The sequence below is a fragment of the Lissotriton helveticus genome, chromosome 2_1 (assembly GCF_964261635.1).
Source record: "Lissotriton helveticus chromosome 2_1, aLisHel1.1, whole genome shotgun sequence".
Taxonomy (NCBI): Eukaryota; Metazoa; Chordata; class Amphibia; order Caudata; family Salamandridae; genus Lissotriton; species Lissotriton helveticus.
In genome coordinates, this window is record NC_136059.1 from 1,192,588,425 (window position 1) to 1,192,612,079 (window position 23,655).

Sequence of the window (23,655 nt, forward strand, 5' to 3'; positions counted from 1 at the left end):
GGGCAGAATATGAGTCGCACCAGAAAAACAGTGGCAACTGCCGTTCAACGCCACCCACCACAATAAGAACATATCATATCAAACAGAGTCGAAAAAAGCTTATCAAATAAAGCCCTCCGTCACACAACCCAGGGGAGAAGGAAAAAACCCCCCCACGAGAGGGGGGAGGAAGGGAGGAAAAAGAGGGAAAAAGGGACAAAAAGCGAAAGGAAGAACGCCACCTCAAGCATGTGCCCCATGGCAAACGAGGCCAGAAACCACAAATCGGTATACAGATCCGGCAGTAACCAGAGCAAAATTAAATAGTGAGCCAAAGTCACAGTAAGACCCAAAGGCCAGCGCATCAAGAACAACCCACCCAGGGGGACACATGCTGAGACCGCGTCCCGAAAAAGAGGACACACAAGAGCCATAGAACCAAAAAATAAGAAAAAGGAGGGGAAAACCCCCCCCCAAAGAAATGACAGACCCCCCCCCCCACCCCGCAAGCCCACCCTGCACCCCTGCAGAAGGCTATGGCCCACCCCCCGGCAGCGTGCCTGTCGCCCTAATCAGAACCCGAAATATAGAAGAGCTAAAGCAAGATAGAACCATAAAGACAAAAAAGGGGGGGGAAAAGAAGGAATAAGGGAGAAAGGAACACGGGAGAGGGCCATATAACAGAATCAACGGCTCCCACCCTCCCGTCCGAAACATCAGTGTCCACGGGAAGACGAAGAATTGAAGGATACAGAGCAGGAATACGACAAAAGTCCGACATGGTCATACCGTACTAATCGATCATCCAACCATTGCAAGATAACAGTCCACAAAGGCAAGATCGTCTCATCCCTGTCCTTTTCTTTCCAAATCTGTAGCAGTCCGCCTCACGAAGAACCAGACCACAAGGAACAGGAGGCAGAGAACAGGGAGGTCAAACTTCAAACCGCATAAGATGTTCCGTGCACCACTCGAATGATCCGGAACAGTCAGAAACCATTGTACACAAGGCAGGCACAGTTCCGAAGATGATCCGAGGAAAGTCGACCCAGCGGAGTCAGCACAGGATCTACGATCGGCCATTCGAGGAGATGAAGAACAGGAAGAACCACCAAGACCGGCCCGGACAGGACCCGGCCCACCGACCCACAGCACAGGAGAGGACACATCACGATGGAGGGCAGCGGAACTCCGCACATCAGCAGAAACGGCAGCCACCGGGTCCATAATTTCCAGGATAGAACCAGCCGCACCTAGCAGCGACGTAGCCGCACACGCCAGGGGGGGCTCAAACGGCCCAGCGAAACGAGCCTCCTCCAGGTTAACAGCGGGTGCGGCCACAGGAGCATCCCAGGAGCGCAGGGCGGCGAGGATGTCCTTAAGTGTAGGAACACCTTTACAGTATCCGGTTTCTGTGCCACATCGTGGACCACCGCCGCCCATCTCGGCCCGGCTGAGATATACAGGGTCGGCCGCCATCTTGGAAGCCCGGCGGGGTCGCAGCGATCCCCGACCCCCGACCGGGCCACAGCAAGGCAAACGGAATTCCTTTAATAAGTATATTATTTGAATTCATGTGTACGTGTTATTTTCCCACAAACAGGAGCTAGCAGGCCTCTTATGACTGGTTAATTCAAGGAGACATTCCATGTGTTTTTTATCAAAGCAAAATAAATACAAAAAAACTGATCAATGGTATGTTGGTATGTATGTAAATACGGATGGACAGGAGACAGCCCCACATACACTCCTCCTTAACATGGCAAACATCCGAAAACTAGAAGACAAGAAAAAAAGTAACAAAGTTCACAATTATTTCACTTTCTCCAAGACGAAGTTATAATTTATATGAATCGATTCGGGTTTATGTGTTCTCCAAGTCGTGGTAAAGCAAGCTATACTAGTCAAAGTCCGAGTCAGTCAAAGATCTGGGAGTTCAGGTTCTGATTTACGCACCTTTTGCTCGACTCTACTTAAAATAAGGGAGTTCGTTTCTGGTTAGGATGTTTCGAAGTAACTAAGATTTAACGATACACAAGCGACAAACAATGTTCTGTCCCAAACAAAGTATTTTTGGAGTCACTTGTGCTCCCATTCAAGCGTGAAATTAACATTTTTTAATGTTATTTACTCGAGGGGCAGAAAAGTATGCTAACATGGACCGACTCAGGTGTGAGATGTTCTTTGCTGTGGCGATTATTTATCACAACTTAGCCAACCCTGAGGGGAGCTGCGCTTTCACTCAAAATAAAGAAAATGAGAACTTCTTAATCTCAAAAGCGACTGAACCATCTCTCAGACCTCGAGGGCATAAAAACGGGCCTGCTTTGCACATGAAATACTAGACTCATGATGGTAACTGAATGTTAAAACTCACTGCCCTGAGGTTCTATAGCAAGATGTGATTGATGCTTTTTAAAATGTAATTTTCATTTCACAAAAGCATCGTGGAGATGTGAAGAAGTGTGGAAGGTTCAAAATACCTACTTATAGACTCAACTCTCATAGAACTTGCATATCTTAATCCCACATATAATCGGATTACTCCTATTTAGGTTTCACCTACAGGCAGCTTTGGCTGTCTGTTGCCGAAGATCTATTGTCTACAAGCCAATGCTGTAGAGTGGCTTATAGGTCAGCCCCTTATTCATGATTGGATGGATTTCTTGACCATCTCAATTCTCTGCTCCTTAGTTGATGGCTTTCTGTTTTAAACCGATCTCACTCTTCATTTAATTCTCTTTCGTAGTTTCCCTGCCCTCAGTCAAAGTGTGCTTTCCTAGTTATTTACAAAATGTTAGCTTCCCAACATTCTTTTTAGTCTGTGACAGCTGTGGGACTGACATTGGCAGTCAGCCTTGGGTCATTTTTTTTTGTTTTAATCTTAATATCTTTTCTGCGGTTATGTTTTTTATCTTTTTCCTCTCTATTGTTGTGTTAGCCCTGCCCCTTAATTGTTGCTGCTTTACGATGCTTCAGATTAGATGAGTTGTATCATTCTACTCCTTGCTCAAGGAAACTCCATATTGGTTTTCTGCACTCCATGCAGTGCATTGCTCTCTTTCTGCTGCTCGCCCTAGTTTGTCCATTCTTTTGTATTTTTATCATTCCATGTCTTTTTTCCCCATCTCTTTAGAAATACAAAAGCCTATGCCCTTTTTGTACTTTTCCTGAAAGGGAGTTGGATGGCCTATACACAAAAGCATGAAAGAGTCTTCATGTAGTACTACTTCCGGTATGCCTACATGGTTTTGTGAATTGTGCCTATATACACTATAAAGAAAAAAAACACTTAGCAAACTGGTTATTTCATCAACAGATGACAAAAAGTTACCAATGAGTCCAAATCATTTATGGGGAAATTGAGTATGAAGTGTTTTGCCTTAACCAATCCAAACCCCGCCTTGTAACTACTAATTGATTTGGGGTGTCTGAAAAACTCCCTATTGACTTGTGTCAAACATTAAATGTGTAAAGCCTAAACGTGAAGAGCTCAAGCTGGGTTTTGCATTCAACATTCAGTGTAGCAGTATCCAATTTGGTTCTAAGTGGGCTGGTTTCATAGCACATTTTCAGGATAACTAAGAAAATGAGTTTCATCTACTTTCCTTTTATGTAAAAGATGGATCCTATCCATTTTATTTTCAGGGCAAGAACACAACCAAAACGTTCCAACGAGTACAAAATCCATCCTCATTTAGGTACAATTTGATAAAGTCTCAGTGTCGCTTTCCAGTGACACCAAACTTGGTTTTGTAAAGGTTCAACTAAGCATAGCAACCCCGGTCATAATCCTTTATTATGGCCATATCTTTTCTTTTCTTACTTTTATGATTAACTGAGGCATTCTGCCTTCTGGAGAGACCCTTGACGCCGCAGCCTTAAATTCAAAAGTCTGCTCTTACCTTTTGCCTCTGTCCTGTAGTCATTGATCCACCCCATCCTATTTACATAAAACAACTCTGGCGGAGCAGATTCTGCTTTGGTCTAAGCAGCCAGTTCCTTCTCTTCTGGATGTGCACATTGGGCGTGTAGAGAGAAGGAAGTTCATCTCAACCAAGTGTTCCCTTCCTCTCGAACCTTGAGTATCTGTGGGAACCTGAGCCCTAATAATTCAAACAACCCAAAATTTACCTCTGATGATACAGCTCCAGTTCTTTTGATCTTGTATCAAGGGTAACCACCCTCCAACATTACACCCACTAAATTAGCAGAGCAAAATCAAAGAGTAACTGTGACAACTCAATAACCGAGTCCCAGATCAAAAATAAAGTTTAAAAGTTCATTACAGATCGGCCTGGTGTAACTGGATCTTTCTGGTTCATGTAGAAGTGGGTGTAGTCATTGTTTTGCATGTATATTGGATTTTCAGCTTCAAGGGTCCTGTAAGGGGTTGACGGTTGCTACACTCAAAGTACAATAGATTACTGTGAAGGGCTTTTGGATCAATGGGTGGGGTGAAGTGGTTTGTAGGTGCACCATCCCATGGTCCTTTGGTTGTTAAAGAGTGTGTGCAGCTTCATCCACCTAGGAAGGTGACTCCAATCTCCCTCCCCCTTGAGATTTAACCCTGGTTCTCGATGCGCTGCTCTATTTCTCCGTCGTGGCTTGCCTTTTTCGCCCAATGTTATGTCTGAACTTCACAACCTGGACAGCTGGGGATTCTCCTCTTTCGGTGCTAGGTCTGGATGTTTGCAGTGCAGACTTGTGCTATTGCTGTTGCTCTGTAGCAAGGTTTCTGCATTGCACATTTTGTTTCCACAGTTTTGCTATGCCAAATCATTGTGTATAAACAAGTTACTAATTCCCAACTCAGCGTTAATCCTTTAATTGACCACAGAAGAATGAAAGGCTTAAATGGCCAAAAATACGATAAGAGTGGAGTTTGGATCCTACGAGATAAAAAAAAAAAAAATTGGACATACAGTATTTCCAACTGTAAAAATTTACTGTTTCCTATAAAGGAGGGCTTGGCATCAAAAACTCTCACATGTTGCCCAGTGCCTGAACGCAAAAAATGTTTACTGCAGAACTCAGAGCCATAGCTTATAATGCTGACTTTACTATTTCACCGCCTTGAGCGAACCTAACTTGGGCAAGCGAGACTCCGACTCTGCCAGAACTGGCAACGTTTAAAGGCGGGCTAGAAGCCAGCAGTAAAAAGTGCCGCTTGCAAGTACAGACATTTTCATTTCAGGTGTCGCTGGGCTGGGATGGGCAGGTTAGGCACGTTGTGCTGATCTTTTTAAACCTTCACGTTCCAGTAAATCACCCCATTTAACTTCCTCTTCCTGCTTCAACAATGGCCTCATCAATATTTCCAGCTAATGATGACCGGGGGGGGGGGGGGGGTGACGTGTTTTATCTAGGCCAGCAGCAATGTTATGCCACAAGGAAGACAGCTTCAGCGCATGGATTTAAAACACCAAACTCCCCAGGCTGAATATAAAGCTATTGCTTCATCACGGAACTTCCCATTTTTTATCTTTATAAAAATTCAGTGGTTCTCGTATAAATGAACTGATGGAAATTACAGCACCTATCTCATTAAATTCCCAATGTACTCTCTTTTACAATAGTCTGCTACTGCTAAAAAGAAACAGCTTGTACCTACACTTTAGGAGTAGAACGACAGAGACATCCTGCTTGAGCAGGAGGTAAGCACTTCCTCCCAGGTTCTGCAGGTAAGATATCCAAAGACTGCCGCCACTTACTAGTCTCTAAAACAAATATTGTTTACTCTTCCATTGAGTGAGGAAACATCTATATACAGAACTGTCAACGTATCGCCCAGAATTCCCTTATCATATGTATGTATGTGATATTTGTATAGAGCAATCCTAGCCAAAAGGCTGCGGAGCACCAAACAGGGTCAAAGGGAGGCATACAGTCAACGACTGACAGGAGACATCGCTAGAATCTGGGAGCAGGAGTAACATGTTAGTGCACTGTAATGTAGTACTCGTTATAGAGGTGTGTCTTCAACTCTGCCAGAAAGACGTCCTGTGTGGCAAGGCAGACAGCATTACTGGGGCTATGACACACATGGGACAATGAATATTACTGTTACGTAATCCAGTGGCGTCACTAGGGTTGGTGTCACCCGGTGCGGGTTACTCATGGTGTCACCCCCTCACAACTTACCGCATGGACCTGATCCGCAGCGAACAGAGAACAATGGAGGGTGGGTGAGGGTAAGCAACACAGACAATGAGAATGAAGGAGGTGGGTGGCGGCAGGCAACAAAGTCCACATTGGAGGGAGGGTGGATGGTGGCAAGCTACTTGGACAACAGAAGGAGGCAGGTCAGGTGCGTATGGCTGTTATTAAATTGAGCAGTTTAGGAAACATCAACCGTGGCATGAAATTTTAATACAAACGTATGGGTGCCTTCTGTCAGGATTATGCAGTGAGGCACGGTATAGAAACCCTTCTTATTTGTAATGTACATTATAAGAAAATATTATACCAATTGGCACCAGAAAAAAGCTACCATCAACTTTGAATTAATGTAACCTAAGGACATGGTTTAAAACACATGGATGACTACACAAAATAAAACATGTGGAAAGAATGGAGAGAAAAGGGCGTTTCCCAAGTAAAGTACTAGTTCACTGGCCCTGACATTGAAGTGCTCCTCTTTTTAGGCACTGGAAGGGGGAACAAGGGAACCCTACTCACTGGGAGCCTAGGTATGAAGATTAAGAAGAAAAACAATGGCTCCTGTGGGATGATACAAAAAAAGTTTGATAGAAATGACGCACAATGGCAATATGGGGTGTGGTTTGGATGAAAAACCAAACTGTTCAAGTGTGTAGACAGCTTCTTTTTCTGACATCCAAACCACCCCCTATATTGTCATTGTGCTTCATTTCTTTCAAAAAAATTTGTATTATCCCACAGGAGCCGTTGTTTTTCTTCTTCTTCTTTTTAGGCAGGCTTGCACATGTAGACAGGAAAAATACTGCCACTCACAGAGGAAGAAAACCAGTGGCTGAAGTGGTCTGCCCCATTACACCATCATAACTGCTGTAGTGGGGAGAAGTAAAATGGGAATAACTTTGGAACCGATCCATGGATGAAGAGGGCTGACACACAAAGTTTTTGTCCATTAAAATGCTATAATGACAGTTAAAACACAGCATTTTTTTAATGCAGATTTACAGCGCGAATTCGACCCGAAGGTATTGGAGCGCTTTACATGAGCGTCGGTTACGTACATATTCAGGCACAGGGAGATTAAGTGATTTGCCGAGAATCACAGTATGTGGACGCGACCCCGAGGCTCGAACCCTTGTTTCCAGCACCAAAGTCGGCTATCTAGCCGACGGACCACATCCTCTCCCATCAAAGAATCAAAGAAGAGCCCTCGAATTTTACCCAGTGGTAGGTCCTAGGATAACGTATTAGTCTTAAAACAGCGGCAATCGCCAGTTATAATGAAAACGTTTATGTTCACGTATTATTTTCATGTATCAACTTCAAATCTCTCAATTCATTGTCAATGTCATGTGAAGGGTGCCTGCCTCCTTCGAATCAGATTCACATTCGAGCTAGACATCTGCCCGTGTTAGATTGCAATTTGAACTTACTGTTGCTCACCCCAATTCACATCCATGTACTCACCTTAACAAAACATACAATATATCCCATCTTTAAGTATTGACTGGGAAATATGTTGTTTTTCCATTTCCAATAGTAATAAGAGGTGCTACAAACATATAGAACATACCCCCAGAGCCCCATTCACTAGAGAGGTTGTTCTAGGCTGCTTACACCGGATACCACTTAGGGGCTGTGTGATGACGGAAGATTGGAAACGGGAACCCCTGTGCATGTTGATATAGGACAACAAGCAGAGTGGAATATTACAAAAGCTGAGGTGTTACACATTCAAAAGAGCTCTTACACACTAGCGCACTTTGACAGCGCGGTCACACGCCCTTTGGGACAGCTGGCGCGCACATTTTCAGACAGATGAATCAAAAGATGCACGAACTGGGCCACATAAGTGAACATGCATAGACAGTTGAGACATTCACACTGGGATAGACGAATCACACAAACATAGTTATTGACAGCCACACACACATGTTGACAGCTTGGTCAAACACAGGGTCACGAATGGATATGTAGACTGCTGTGACTAACACACCGAAGAAACATAAACTCACAAGGAGTGGAGCAGGTTAACAAACAGAATGAAATTACAGAGACCTGCGACGTGAACAGAGTGATATTCACATGATCACTGTGCAAGCACAGTTTTACATACCACTGCCATCAATCTCACCCATAAACACAAATCCTTCCACAAAGCCCGAAGTTGTGCTGTGAAAGCCACACAATGTTCGCGCTGAGGCTGAGCTCTGCTGTTTGTAAACTCTGATTCCATTGGCTTGAGCAGCAGTCAAGGGTCACAGGCATGGTGCGCACCTGTCTGCTGCTCAAAAGGCCTCCTTGCTCCTCGGTTGCTGACATACCATGGATGCCGCCAAATAGAACCAATGGCTGAAGTGAGCTGACCAATTGCGTCATGCTGCATGTTGGTCTTGGTGGAAGCAAAGTGAGAATAACAATTTAGCAGATCAATGGAAAAATCCTGCTGACCTAAGGGTCCTATGTAAGTACATATTATAGTATTATTCAAAGGCCAGGCCTTATAGCAGTCTATAGGTGCTGATATGAAATCATTTCCTTCTCTACATGAACATCCATATGTCACCTCTTCATCTGGCCTGGTGCCACGTCAGGCCTTTCCCTTATTCAAATACATCCCCTCGGTAGTTCTAATTAGAGAAACACCTGCAAAAGCATGAGACTCGGGACGCACGCCATAGCGAGGAGCACTCACTTCAGCCAAATGTGCAGAAAATATCCCTCCGAGTGCTCACACAGTGGAAATAAACAGGCAGTGTGCACATGACGTTCTTGTGCAACAAGAGATGATAGTTTGTAATTGTATGCGTTCTAACAAAAGCGGCGACACTTGGAGTAATAACGGGTGTCATCAAAATAAAAAAAAAACATAAAACATAGAGATAACTTAAGGGCTCAGCACTCGCAATGAGTTTCTGAACTTTACATACCTGGCTCATGAAAGTACACGGTGCACCCTGCCCGAAGAGGGCCGTGTTTTTGTTTGTGCGAATGTCAGTGCGCCCAAGAAAAAAAAGCATGTCGCGCTAAACAGTAGATGGTGGTGATCTGAGTGATGTCGTCGGTATTAGTTCTTTATTCTCATGACGCACTCTCGTTTCCTCTCACTGGCGGGCGCGTGACCGCCGTGACACGTCAGGTGCGCACAGCGCAAGGGGGCTGTCCCAGGGCTGTCATTGGTAGCGCTAAGATTGACGGTCCTGGGACCTACAAACTGCAGGCTATGCGCCGCGCATCCGCATCGCACCAGACACTGAGGATCATTACATGCTGGTGCGTGCTTGCGTGGCGACGTGCTGCTGGCTTCAGTGGGTGCATTTTAATTTTTTGTAAGAAGGTGGTGGCGTGCGCTGCACTAAAGCCAGTGGCCAGGCAGTTAACTAACTAGATTGGTGTCACCCCAGATGGGGTGACAACCGGTGCGGTCCGCACCCCCCGCACCCTCCTAGTGACGCCACTGACGTAATCAAGGTATAATCAAGGTATAACCTTATCTTTCGTTTTCCTCTGCCGGTCCTTAGATTATGAGCTATAACCGGCATTCAACTCAGACTCCTGACACAACCTAGATGGCATGGACACTGCTACACATTTTTAAATATTCATTACATAACATCCTCCCAGAATCCAGCATTGCTTCAACATAATTTGTAGTCATAGAACCTCTCATCTGGAAACGCTAATCAGAGATGGTCATGTGAGGCGAGAACAAAGTAACTCTAAGCCATGAAAATTCCTGAGAATTCTGCCTTCCTCAAGTCGGTCTTCCCTGACTTACCCATGAGAAGTGGATCTAATCCTACTAAATAACTGACACAATGGCTTGCTGTACCCAATCGTTTAGTGCTACTTGGAAATCTTCTCCTGCTTGTAGACAGTTCCAAAGAAGACATTATATGAGATTCCAGATCCACCCACGCCAAAAGAAACCTACACTACACCTTGACCGACCTCACCAGCTACCAGCCCATTACTCAACCACTATTCACTGGTAAGATCATTGAAAAAGCAGTCCATGATCAACTCCAAGATCGCATCAATGATAACCATCTCCTGCATAATTTCCAGTGTGGCTTCAGATCACCCTGCAGCAGGGAGAGGGCTACCTTACACACAGTAGACTATGCCCTCTTAACCACGGATGAAGATGGCCCCTTCTCCTGATATTGCTGGACCTCTCAGCTGCCTTTGACACAATCGATCATCCCACCCTCATAAGCTCCTTGGAGTCTCGAATGGGATTCACCAGCAATGTCCTTGCCTGGTTCTCCTCCTTACTTTCCAACCGACAGCAGTTTGTTCACATGGGTATCTCCAAGTGACAAAAGATCTCATCACCTGTGGAGTTTCAAGAATTCCATACTGTCTCCGGTCATCTGCAACCTTTACATTACAACTCTAGGTGCTCTACTTATAGATAAGAGCATCAAGGGCCACAAATATGTTGAAGATCGACAACTCTACTTTAAAGTAATCTCTGCTTCAGACATCCAACACCTCAAACACTGCTTGCATATTTCCCAGACCTGGGTGTCCAGAGTCTACATGAAGCTCAACCCAACCAAGACTGAATTCCAGTTATTTGCCAAGAACAACAAAAAGGATGCAGTTGAAACCTGGCTCAAATACATGAAACTTGACATTTTCGAAACCCAACTTCTACCAAATGCCGGTCACTTGGATTCACCCTGGACACCAACTTCTCTTCCATGGAACACATTGCTAAAAAACAAAGATGGCCTGGGGCAGCTCTCTCTTCGAAACAAAGTGAAACCTTTTGTTGCAGAAAGAGTCTTCAGAACTGCTTTTCAAGCCCTTGTACTCTTGCATCTGAATAGTGGTAATTCCCTACTGTATGGCCTCTGATACTCCACAATAGCACCCCTTAAGGACATGCTACACACTGCAGCACATCTCATCCAATGGCTGAAAAAACATGGTCACATCACATCACTACTATCCAGCTGGAACTCCATTGTCACTCCCTGGTGGCCCGCACCATCTTCAAAACCAACTATATCATTAACAAAGCCATCACAAACAGCACCTCTCACTTGTCTTGAAGAGAAGCTCCCGATCTCGGACGGTTCTCAGTGCAGTCACAGTTAGGACACCATCAGACCAAAGACTAAGAGGGAAAAAAAGAAGACTGCAGGCCTTCTCCAACTAAGCACCCAGGTTCTAGAACAACATACCTGTATCCATCAGGACCGCCCCAGTGCTTCTCCAATTATGAAAGAGTTGAAGGCTCAGCTCGTTAAAGAACACTACATCATAATAAATCAACCGTCTACAGCTTTCTCTCCTATTACTCGTTGCCTTTATGCTTGCCTCTGGCCACGTACCTTGCCCCGCCTCCTTTTATCTTGATTTGAACTGTTTGAAATACGATATACATACATGCCCATATTGGTGAGGCCCACACCTAGATACATGCAAATTACCCAGGCTATGTCAGGTTAGTAGGGGCAGTAGGTCTCCATTTTCTGAATGAACGGAAGTTGGAATATCAGAAAGCTGTGTCATGATGCACATGGAAACCTGAAAGTTCTCTAGGCAAAATCTCTGAAGAATGATATTGATATTTGAAGCATTGCAGCCAAATGTGTTAGAGATTTGAATGAGCAATTCTGCTGTGATGAAGAGGTCTTGGGAAACTGAAACATTCTGGTTGGGAATTTCTTCCCATACACTGTACATCACAGAAATGTGCCTGGACGTCAAGGACATGAGATGACATTCCACCCATAGGCATTAGAGATTCATCATGTCTGTCAGATTCCACAGCTCCCATAAATTAGTACAACTCAGAAACAGCACATTTCCTGTTTTGACAATACTGCAGAGTGAGTGCAGGGGGAGTTGAATGAATCTCCCACATAGACGATAAATCACTGGCTATTTGTACCACTTCAAAGAAAAGTGGCCTCATCTGACATCTACCGGCCTTTGTCTAAACTCTTGTGCAAAAACACCCCTCAAACGTTCTTGCTGGAGTCCAGGGTGATAAGTTGTGGATCGAAAAAATCCAAGCTAGTGTACTTAGAGAGACTTATCATGGTCAATCATTGAAGTGTGCTTCTGGCTGGGGTGTTGCTTTCGGCTGTAAAATGTAGAAATCGGAGATGTTGATGTGCTACTTTAATATTCATGTAAGCATTTTGCAAGTCTATTGAAGGCAATTAATTACTTAAACCACCAGAGGGATATTGGCTCGTATACTGTCCACCCTGAATAAAAGGGAATTTGCAAACTTGTTAATGGTTTTGAGGTAATTCGCGATGGTCTTCAAAACTAAAAACAGAAATGAGCAGGATCCCATTCCTGTTTCTAATACTGGACCCAGTGTTCTCCTCTGGGACATCTGTTGAGCCACTGCTGCAAAGGCAAACAACTTCATCAGACAGATGGGCAGCAGTCCGCAATATTCCAGATCTCCAAAGGCAGGATGGAAACTCTATTTAGCATGCACATTGAATGATGTCCAGCACTCAACTGCGCTAGACTTCAAAGTAGCAGTTGATCCTTCCCCCAACATGACGCTCCAGCCTAATCTCTTGGCCCAAGGTGGTGGAAAAATCTGGAAGACTGTTGAAATTGTTGCGCTGGAGTCCTAAAGTGTTTTCTGGATGTCAATGGAGTACTTAGACTGCTGGACCCATTCACTTTATGACCTGGACTGATGTAACACCTCTGGGCAAGGTGAAATACTGCAGGTCTGTAAATAACAGCCCATCAAAAAGAAAGGTACTCTGAAGTGGGAAAAGAAAAGGTGTCTGTACTCCATGGCCATTTTCACCCTTTCCGCAAACTGCACGTGAATTCAATTTGACAGCTACAGAAAAGACAGAGGTGAGGTGTTACATGGGCTTATTCAATCTTGAGAGTACAAGCAAGTAATTATGTCTTGCACTTACACTTATAGCTGCAACTAGAGTCACCAATCTAGGGGGATCACACAAAATATCTGTCAGTGATTGAACCTTCTTCTCCATCACAGTCAGCAGCTTAGCAAGACTGGAACATAAATATGGAAAAAAACTATAATAATCAAGGAATTCAAAAAGACCAAGATGCTATACCTTCTTGCTAACCGGGTTAGTTCGGGCAGAGACTGACATCCCTGGAGTCTATCAAAAACAAGGGGGACCATGAGCTGTATTTAAACAGGTCCTGCACACGAGCCCGAAGTGAACCATGTTTCAAAGGGGTGTGCATTTTCTAGTGGGAGGGGCGGGGAAAGAAGGTCTTTCTTCGTGATGCCCTCACACACCCCGAAGGATGCCATGCTTCATCATTGGGCCAAGCTCCTCGTCGGGCCGGCGCTGCAATGCCCAACGGGCTCCCTTAAACGGGGCTCTTTGGCAGAGATCTTTTGAAGAAGCCGTATGGTTCGTGAGGGTGTGAGGGCTGGGTAGTGCACATGGAAGTGGGTTAAAATAAGTCTAGATCTGTCCTACTGTCATATGTTTTATTCCTGTGGTAGCTCAGCCTTAATTAAAAAATGTGGGTGCCCTAAACGGAAGTAATGTTCCTATAGGGCTGTGGTGGTGTAGTAGGTCAACATGTTTCATGCCTACTTAGCCCCTAATGGGTCTGGTGGCATTTCATCAAGATCAAGTAAATATAAAAGGTGAGTGGTTCACTACAGCTGGCCTGGTTCTCGTAATTTTGTCTGATGACCAGGCGCAGGAGAATGTACCCTAGTAGACTGGGTAGAAGACCCGTAGTATAATAGTCTACGCTGACGGGGGAGGCTGAGCACATCATTGCTCCGGAGCAAGGGTAGGACAGACGAGTGTCGGTTTGCCACCCATTCCACAGAGCAACGACTTGCTCTGCCTCCCCCATCAGCCATAGACTCTTATACTATGGGTCTTCTACCCCGGTATCAGTCTACTAGGGTACATTCTACTGCGACTGGTGATCAGACAAAATTATGAGAACCAGACCAGCGATAGTGCACCACTCACCTTTTATCTTTACTTTTTAAGCCTGAGCTACCATTCTGGCCATTCGGACATTGCAGCGCCAGCCCGACGAGGAGCAAAGCCCAATGATGAAGCATGACATCCATCGGGGTGTGTGGGGGCATCCTTAGAGTCTACTCATAGCAGACAGGATCAAATCCACTTCTGAAGAAGAAAGTAAGACCTCCACAAATTGTCACAAAGTTTAGAGCCTGGTTAATTGTGTCTGGTTCTCCTCATTCTTTGAACACAGTATTACATATGACATCATACACCTCAAGCCCTAGGACTCTGGGATCTCAAGTTTCTGGGTATTCACTCCCGAGGTCTTAGAGGTTGTTTGTCCTCAAAACCCAAATACTCACACATATGATTTGGTAACTGTTCTAAGGCCATATGTATCAACACCCTTATTTGTGATTCTCAAATATCGATTTATTAGAAATCGCTATTTGAGAATTGCAAAGGGCATGTATGTGCGCCACATGGCACCTTCCTAAATGGCAAACAGTGCATTTGTGAAAGAAATTGCAAATTACCACCAACTTCAAGTTGATGGTAATTTGCGATTTCTTAATGAGAAATCGCACAACTTGGCTGCTTCATACATAGCATTTAAAGAATCGCAATTTGCGATTCCTTAAATGCTGATGCAAAATTAAGGAATCGCAAATTTTGCGAGTCCTTAATTTTGCGATGCGATTTCAATCATACATCGCATTTTCCTAATTTTTTGTCGCAAACGCTGCTTTTTCGCGAATCGCAGCGTTTGCGACTAAAAAAACGGATGATATATATGCTCCCTAGGGCCATATGTATCAACACCCTCATTTGCGATTCTCAAATAGCGATTTTTTAGAAATCGCTATTTGAGAATTGCAAAAAGGGATGTATGTAAAAAAATCGCAACTTTTTAGCGATATCTTAATATTCCTTAATTGCGATTAGCAAATTGCAAAATCGCAATTAAGGAATACTTTCCTATTCATTTCTATGGGCTGGGAGGCCCATAGGAATGAATGGGAAGTTATTCTCAATTTGCGATTCGCAATTTGAGAAACGCAAATTGAGAATAATTTCAAGGGTGCAAGGGTGTCATAAGGACACCCTGATGCACCCCCGAAATTTACATGTGTGCGCAAATGGCGCACATTATGTGCGCCACATGGCACCTTCACAAATGGCAAAAAGTCCATTTGTGAAAGAAATCGCAAATTACCACCAACTTGAAGTTGGTGGGAATTTGCGATTTCTTAAGGAGAAATCGCAGAACTTCAGTGGTTGCTGCATAGCATTTAAGGAATCACAATTTGCGATTCCTTAAATGCTTACGCAAAGTTAAGGAATCGCAAATTTGCGATTCCTTAAATTTGCATTGCGATTATCATCATACATACCCTTTTCCGAGTTTTGAGTCGCAAACGCTGCTTTTTTACGATTTGCCGCGTTTGCGAATCAAAATTCGGTTGATACATGTGGCCCCTAGTGTCTACTTCTAAACATATTGTATCATCTCAGAGTTGCAAATGCCATTTATTATTGCAGGTTTCAATCCTCCTCGTACATTGCCAGTTTGGGCAAATGGACAGAACATAATATATGAAAGAGAGAAACCATGCATAATAAGTAACTGTGTGATAAGTTTTAATAGAGGTTGTGGTGACAACCTAAACCCCAACGCCGAAGGCAGAGTGTCTAGCAAATGTCACCAGAAAGCAAATTTGGTAATACAGGACCATATTACAAAACCTACCAATTATGTATTTTTATATTATGCGTTATGTTTGGGGAAGTTAGCTACTTGAAAAAATACTGCCTTCTTCTAACTTCAAATTTGCACTGATTACAATTACAATATTGAGGTTTATCTTTTATTAATAAATTGTTGTTTGCCTGGCTGCAGCGCTTACCAAATATAGACGTACTGGATTTGCATATAATTGTCCACAAATTTGGAAAATTAAAAATGTCACACAAAAATGTAGTTAAGCTAAAACAGATGAAATACTACCACCAGAGTACTGCATAATTTGCATTTTTACCACCCAATTATGAAAACCTTGTCACAAAATTTGATCATCCATGCCATGACTCCAATCCTAGCAGCGCAGACAAAGTTAATTCTTTGCATAGTGGTTTGGGGACTGTCATTACAACGATAAAAATCTGTATTTCACAAAGAACCATAAAATATTTCCCTTATTTCTCATGTAAGAATATGGATTCTTATTCCACTGCAATATGTGCAATAAAAGCACTTATACTTGTTCAAGCTCACTAAATTCCGAAAATCAAAGCCTAAAAAGGAGATTTGACAATCCAGTGAGCCAGCTGTAATAGTTTGATCCTGCACTTCCATAGGAACAATATACCATATTTAGGGCAGGGTGTGCTGATTTGCAGGTTGCACTAGATTCAGAATGTGACAGCTCGGAAGCGGGACTAAAGTGCAAACTGCATATGAATTCACTATTTATTGTGTGTGGAAATTAGCATTTGGCGCTACTTGTTTGACTGATTTGCAGCATGGATTACCAGCTGTAAATTGCAGAAGGAAACAACTGCTGCGAATAATTAGACCCGCCACTGGTAATTCCATTTTGGGCACAAATGGGTTTTGTAACCAAAATGGTATCAGTCCTTAGTTGGAATGAATTAATTGTACACTGCTTGCCCAGTGTCATTAGTCAGAAATGGCCTGGAGAACCAGCCTGAGAAAGTGTCTGCCATGAGATAATGACCAACAATGGGTTTCAAGGAATTGGGTGGTCTTGGATGTATCCTGCCCTGTAGGCAAGGAGTGCACTTTTTGATGGCAGTGAATAGTGTCTGCTGTAGGTGGCTGTGTGGGCTGGTGGGCTCAATCTAATAATGTTAAGAGAGGCATGAGGTGGTAATGATTTAGAAAGAGTCAAATGGAAAAATTACAACAATAACCATTAATCTCTTCTCTTTTTAGCCTCATATAGTATCCCAGTAAACCTCTTAGAAAGGCCTTACATGATTCCCAAACAATCTGCTCAGGTGCCGAGCCCACATTGAATAAGAAAAATTCCCTTATGCTATTTCTGATTTTAACTCCGATGTTATCATCTAAGAGAATAGTTCTATCTAGAGTCCATCTTCGTACAGTTGTAATATTTGCAAAATTAATGATAAGTTGTACTACTGAATGATCGGAAAGGCCCACTGGAATATGTATAACAGATGTCAAAACTGAGTCTAAAGAATGATCAATCAGAAATAAGTCAATTCTCGAGAATTGTTTGTATCTTTTACTGTAGAAAGAATATTCTCTAAGGTTGACGTTCTTTGCTCTCCATGCATCCAACAAGTTATGTTCTTTCATAATATTTTTAAGAACAGAGAGGGATTTTTTAGGCAGAATGTATTTTGCACTGGAGGTACGATCCAAATGGGTATCTAAAATAAGATTAAAGTCTCCCCCAAGAATCAGAGGTGCCCTACTCGAGATTAAGACCCTCTCTAGTTTGCCCAGGAAAATTTCATTATCCTCATTCGGGCCGTAAAATACAGCAAGAGTATATGGTGAGCCAGTGATTAAAAGTTCAGCTACCAACCACCTCCCAGTCTGATCTGTGTCCCATCTCTGGACTTTAATGCCTTTGCTTGCTCTGATAATTATTGCAACTCCTCTAGATATTCCCTTTTGCCTTGAGCATAGGATGTCCTGTACCCAGTGCCTTTTCTCAAACACTGGAAATCCCCTACCCCCCGAGGTTTGCAGACTGCCTAAAAAATATCATGATCATTAGTAAAATAGACCTCTTGTGCGGTGGAGAGGAGGCGGCAAAGATCTGGGCCCCGTTGATAAGATGGTCGGACAGTTAAACAACAAACGTCCAATGATTATGCCAGGGGTTTGCGGTCCGGTCCTCCCCGAGACAAGGCACAGAGACATCGATCAGGGGAGTTGGACTGGTAGAGAACCTACCTCTGGGAGATCTCTTGAATGCTCAACATAATAATAAAGTATTCCAGGGCGCACAGTTAGGTATTGTGTTGGCAGAATTGAGAGTTTCCACCTAGAGTTATTCCATCTGGTGGCATATATGAGGACAAAAAAAATTTTTTTAAATTTAAAAAAACAAACAATAACCATTCACATGAATACAGACAGGGGTGTAGCTTGGTAGGTAAGTTGGGGGGGGGAGATTTGGATTTCCCAACAATCATGCTGGGGCATCTTGTGAAAACACATTATATGAGAAGCAGGACATGGGGAAACATAAGGGACAGTGGAAAGAGAGAGAAGGGGGGATGGTCAGGGCCCTAAAACATGTTTTAAGGCCTTCAACACAGAGAGAAAGTGTGTTTGCGGGTGTGCGTGTTGTAAAAATCCTAGGGGAAATCCGGCAGACATCTCACCATAGCCAACTGACAGCACCTCTACCCAACTATTTACTACAAAATACATTGTTTATGGAATGTAACACTCCCCCCCCCCCGAAGCTACACCTCCATTGTGATTACTAAAAAATATTTTCACACCTACTAGACTAACAATAATAGTTTTATATTAAACACCTGATGAGAACCCCAGCCGTGACCAGATTCAAACACATAAGACATTCATAAACGTTACTTCTCCATGTTGTGTTTTAACCGACAAATGTGTACTTTTTTCTCAGTAGCGAGTAGCCTATAACCAACCAGACTACGGGGTAGAACTTACAAGGTCAAAGAGGTAAATAACAGCGACTGTACATGTTTTACTTCTGCCTCAATCGTAATTGAGTATTGTTTGATGTCTGCGTTCTGCAGAAGCTCACGGGTACAGAATTATATAAAGAAATAAAATATTTCTCAATTCTATCACAAAGCGCTGCCTGGTGACAACCCCAAAACGCACTGGTCAAGGCAGTATCCAAGACCCCGTTATATTCTAAACTTGTGCCACAAGGTGCTTTATTTAGGAAATGAACAATGTGCACATTTTAATCAAACAAAAAATGTATCACACGTTCAAGAAAGCAGATTCACACATAAGCCCAAAGAGGACTGGCGTGCACTTCCTCACAGGAAACAACACATATCAGCGTGGATGTGCTGAGTCCGTGACGTCAGTTTCGTACATGCTGTCGGTACTTCACGGCCGGTGGGAGCGATCGCCGCCCACGGATGCAGTATCCGCAGCGGTACTCATTGGTCGCAGAAGGAAGGGGGCGTGGAAGGTGTGGGAATAAAGTGTATTTACTGAATTACTGTGATAAACGGTGGAAAGCTTGGACTTTCTGACCCATCGTTCACATGGTTGGGCACCAAAGGGCAGGGGGCTTCAAACTTCTTTATGCAATTTCCCCATATAACAAATATATATATTAGGGAGCACCTCACAATGAATATATTTGTTCTCATAGTTATTCTATAAAACTGGCACCTCTGAGCATATTCAGAAAGTCAAACATTACAGCTATGTTCTCTGTTATGTGCATGACTGCCAACTCGTTAAGTGTTGGGACTCCCTAAAAGTGTAATTCTTTATTGCCAATGGGTTGAGGACCTTGAGCGTTATTTGGAGCCATCCCTTCCCTCACTCAGAGACCTACTCATAGGCAGGGTAGGAGTAAAGAAATACATTGAATATTCTTTACCACTGTCAATGACATCTCCCCGAACCCTGAAACCCCGCCAAAAAGCACTGTCTCACAGAAAATAAAGCATCAGTGTTGACAAGTGCTCAGCAGTTCATAGTAAAGTAAACCAAGGGCTGTCTAAAAAAGCGAACACTCCCGCAGCACTCGGTTTGGTCCCTGAGACACCTCTAAGTGAGTCCTCCACCCGGAGGGCCCTCTCCTGTCACCCAGGAATCCTCGCTGTGCAATGTGGACAACATGCCGAGGCGGGCAGCGCGCGCCGTCAAAGGAGGAAGTGCGAGAGCTACTTTGAACGTGAACTCGGGCTGCGTCCGTGCGTACGCTCGCTGCACGCGCACCACACACGCAAACCGTGGCCCTACGAGCCGCCAAACACTTACCGTGCGGTGAGCTGGCACTGCCCGTTCAGTGCCGAGGTCTCTCAGGTCGTGGGTTCAGCGGTGGGATCCCCCAGGAGAAGAACCCGCGGGCTGGGGCAGTGCGCTGCTGGTAATGGCAGGGAAGCCGTCAGCAGCCGTGCCGCCGCATGTCGCTTAGCACTGGGCAGGTGAGGGGCGCCCCGGGGCGGGGGCACTTCAGCCAGCCTCCACACCAGGTTAGGGCACTGTAGGATGGTATTCGGAGCGGCTCTGGCCACCCCTGTCTCTCGCTGCCGCCGCCGCAGCTCAGTGAGAGGCGGCCCTAGCACTGAGACTGGCGGACGGTCTTACTTCCTGACTGGAAATTCCCTCTGACGCAACGAGGGGCAGGGAGAAACGGAAAGTGACAGCAGAGGAAAAGTGTAGGATGGAGAGGAGGCGAAATAGGGGCAAATGGAGAAACGAAAGGGGAGGAGGAGAAGGAAGAATAAAGAGGAGAGAGAAACAGGATGGTAGGAGTGGTAAAAGAGACAAGAAAAATAGGTAAGATAATCGAGAGAAGAGAGAAAGATGAGCGATTGGCAGAGTGTGGAAAAAGCATAGGAATACGTGCTGAAAGAAGTTAAAAAGACTAGCAATTGATTTAGAGAGACACATAAGAGGAGGGAGAAAATGAAAAAGGTATTTGCTAGATGGAAGAAGCTAAAAAGGAAGAGTGAGAGATGAAGGCAGTTAAGAAGAGAGATCAGTTAAAAAGAAAGCGGCCAAAAAAAGAAAAGGAACAAAATAGTGAACAAAGGGTAATACGAAGGGAAGAAAACAAGCAAGAGTAGCGAAATATAAGAGTTCAGATTTTGAAAAGAGATGGTATCATAAAGAAAAAACAGAAACAGCGAGATATTTTTAAATATTCAAACTTTTGTGCAGCACACTCTTTACTCTTGATGTCATGGGGGGCTTCTTAACAACAGCAGCTGCTCCTCTGCAATGGCGGATGACCGTCGCCCCACTGGCTCAGAGCCAGCAGCTGAAAAATGAAACAATATTTTACTATTGTTTTATTTTATTTATTTATTTTTATTTAGAAAGTTTTATATAGCGCGAACTTGATCCCGAAGGATATCAGAGCGCTTTACAATTTGAGGCAAAGGTAACAGAGAAATATGACAGTCCCCAAGAGTTAACTCAATTATGTTTTTAAAATATTATATGGATGCCCTGTAATGTAAAAAATTAGCTCCATTATTAGGGCCAGGATTTTACCATGGGCGGCCCCTTCACCCAAGCATTACAGGCAACGTCCCAGTGTATTTTTAAGTTCTGGCTGAGCCACTGTATGCAGGGAGGGTCTGAGCCGGGTCATTGGAGTGGGAGTACTAGGAGTGGTAGATGTGCACTTTTAAGTGTGCATGTCAGTTTGGCCATCTGTTTAGGCCGGCCAAACTGACATGGGCACTTGGGTTTCTCCAACCCAGCTGTATTGCACAGACAGGTTGAAGAAACAGCATAGACTCCCTGTGACTGGGGGAAAGTTAATCCAGCCCGCTAGGCCAATGCCTGCACTGCTCTCATGCTTGAGAGCAGCGCTGAGATTGTATGAGGAATCATGGAGCTGTCCCAGGACTGCTGGGACCAGGAACTGGCAGGAGAGGAGTGTGAGGTGGCCTGCAGCACCAGGTATTTGATTTTTTTAAATTAAACCTCCCACGCTGGACGCTCAGCCTGCATGCTTCCTGCCAGCCCCCTCTTCCTTCTCCACGCCCCCTTCACCCGCCCTACCGGTATTTATCTTTGTTGGCCGCCACTGTTTAGCTGTATGCGACTGATGGACTAGTAGCGGTGTAATTCTGAAATGGATTTTGGTGGTCCCTCCTGGATCAGTCTGAATGATAGCATTCTAAATGACATTCTAAATGATAGGTAAGTAGAACCCATTTGATCAGACAAAAACAACCAACAGGGAAGTCTGAACCTTAAAGGATTTGTTCAGAATTTAGTCATACAGAAATACAATGGAGTAGTCAAAATTAGTTCAGCAATAAACCACAGTGCAGACCAATGTTGGTAAGGATGGGGTATAATAAATCAATAAATAAATAACACTGAGGCCGGGTGCAGGAGGGGATGCAGGCAGGAAGGCACTTTGTGCACATACTCTGGGAATGTAAGGTCATCCAGAGATACTGGTCCTCATTGACAAATTTTATGGAGAGAGTAATGGGCAGCAAAATTGATTGTAATATAAAACTATGTCTCCTGAATATTTGGGGCCCAACGGATTAAAACACTAAAGAGAGAATATGGGTGACACACGGAAGGATAATTGCTAAAAGGAACATTGCAAGATTGTGGCGGGTGCAAGAACCACCAACTCTGGGTGCATGGGGAAAAGACATTGATTGGTGCATGGTGACAGAGAGGATGTATACGAATCCAGGGGGTGTCCCACTAAATGGACACATATTTGGGGAATATGTAATGAATATAGGGAGGAATCTATGATCCCCGCAACCTAGACGGGGCGCTGACCCGGGTTAGACCTGCCTTAAATGGATCCAATGCAAAATGTGTGTAATAAGCCATGATCTCAGGTTTGTTGTTAACTTTGTGCCAGCAAAACCTCTGGACGCGCATGTATGTACGATGTCTATTATGTTTAACCTTGTCCTCAATAAAAAGTTTTAATTAAAAAAAAAAACTGTGCAAAGATCAGTTATAGTACAGAAATCGATCAAAGAACTCAGTAAAGTTCAGACAGCAAAGTACACAATCTAAAAGAGAAAACAGATCCGGCATAGTTTCAACCCCAAGGGTCAGTGGGGAAAAGCTCCTTGTTATATAAAAAGGGACACAAATTTATACGGTTCTGAACAAAGGATTTCTTACATTTACTATCGTTTTACATAGTTTACATGGAATAAGCTAATCAGAATCAAAGAGAGGCAAATAGTGACAGCTAAATACATTCAGAAAGCATCTAATAATACCGCAACATGGAACTTTTCACAAACACCACCTATGCGGGAGCTAATATTACATTGTGTGTGATACACCTGAGACAGCTAGGAATAACCTTGAATTAGTATATCTCTCTCTCAGAACAGCTTGTGAAGGTCACTAATCTAGTCTGCAAAACACATTAACATTTTATCATACGGATGCATGAAATTACGAGTTCATTTATGTGGTACTGTGAAATGTCACAAACAAGATGAAGTCTGAGGACTAAAATCTCTGTTAGACAAAGTTCGAGTTTTCACTTATGGAAAGCACTAAAATGAAAAAAAGATATATTACTCCCCTCCCCCCACCACCACCACGATTCACTAAATTTGCACCCCAGAAAACTTTACAGATCAGTAGTCATCAATTTTTGACTCTTTCACTTTGATTCTTTGAGTTCTTTCATGTCCTGGTACACATGGTTTTGTGACTCACCAAGTTCTGCATCAATCCTCTTTCATTTTCTTGTGCTTTTTGCTTACAGCTTTTCCCCCCACAATTTGGGTCACTATCCACAACCTCTAAGAAAGAGAAAAATACATGCAGCTCCACTTAGTATTATCAGTA

The 23,655-nt window shown here is 43.8% G+C and overlaps 1 protein-coding gene across 2 annotated transcripts in view; it reads right to left on the reverse strand.

Moving 5' to 3' along the window:
• The window catches only part of NFKB1 (nuclear factor kappa B subunit 1), a 316,199-nt gene extending 295,744 nt beyond the window's left edge, over positions 1-20,455 (reverse strand). Inside the window, exon 1 of one of the 2 annotated variants that reach the window (XM_078676072.1) lies at positions 20,107-20,455. The gene's annotated coding sequence lies outside the window, so the exon portion shown is untranslated. The remainder of the gene's footprint in view (positions 1-20,106) is intronic. The other variant, XM_078676073.1, reaches the window with a different exon arrangement.
• Between the last annotated feature and the right edge of the window lie 3,200 nt (positions 20,456-23,655).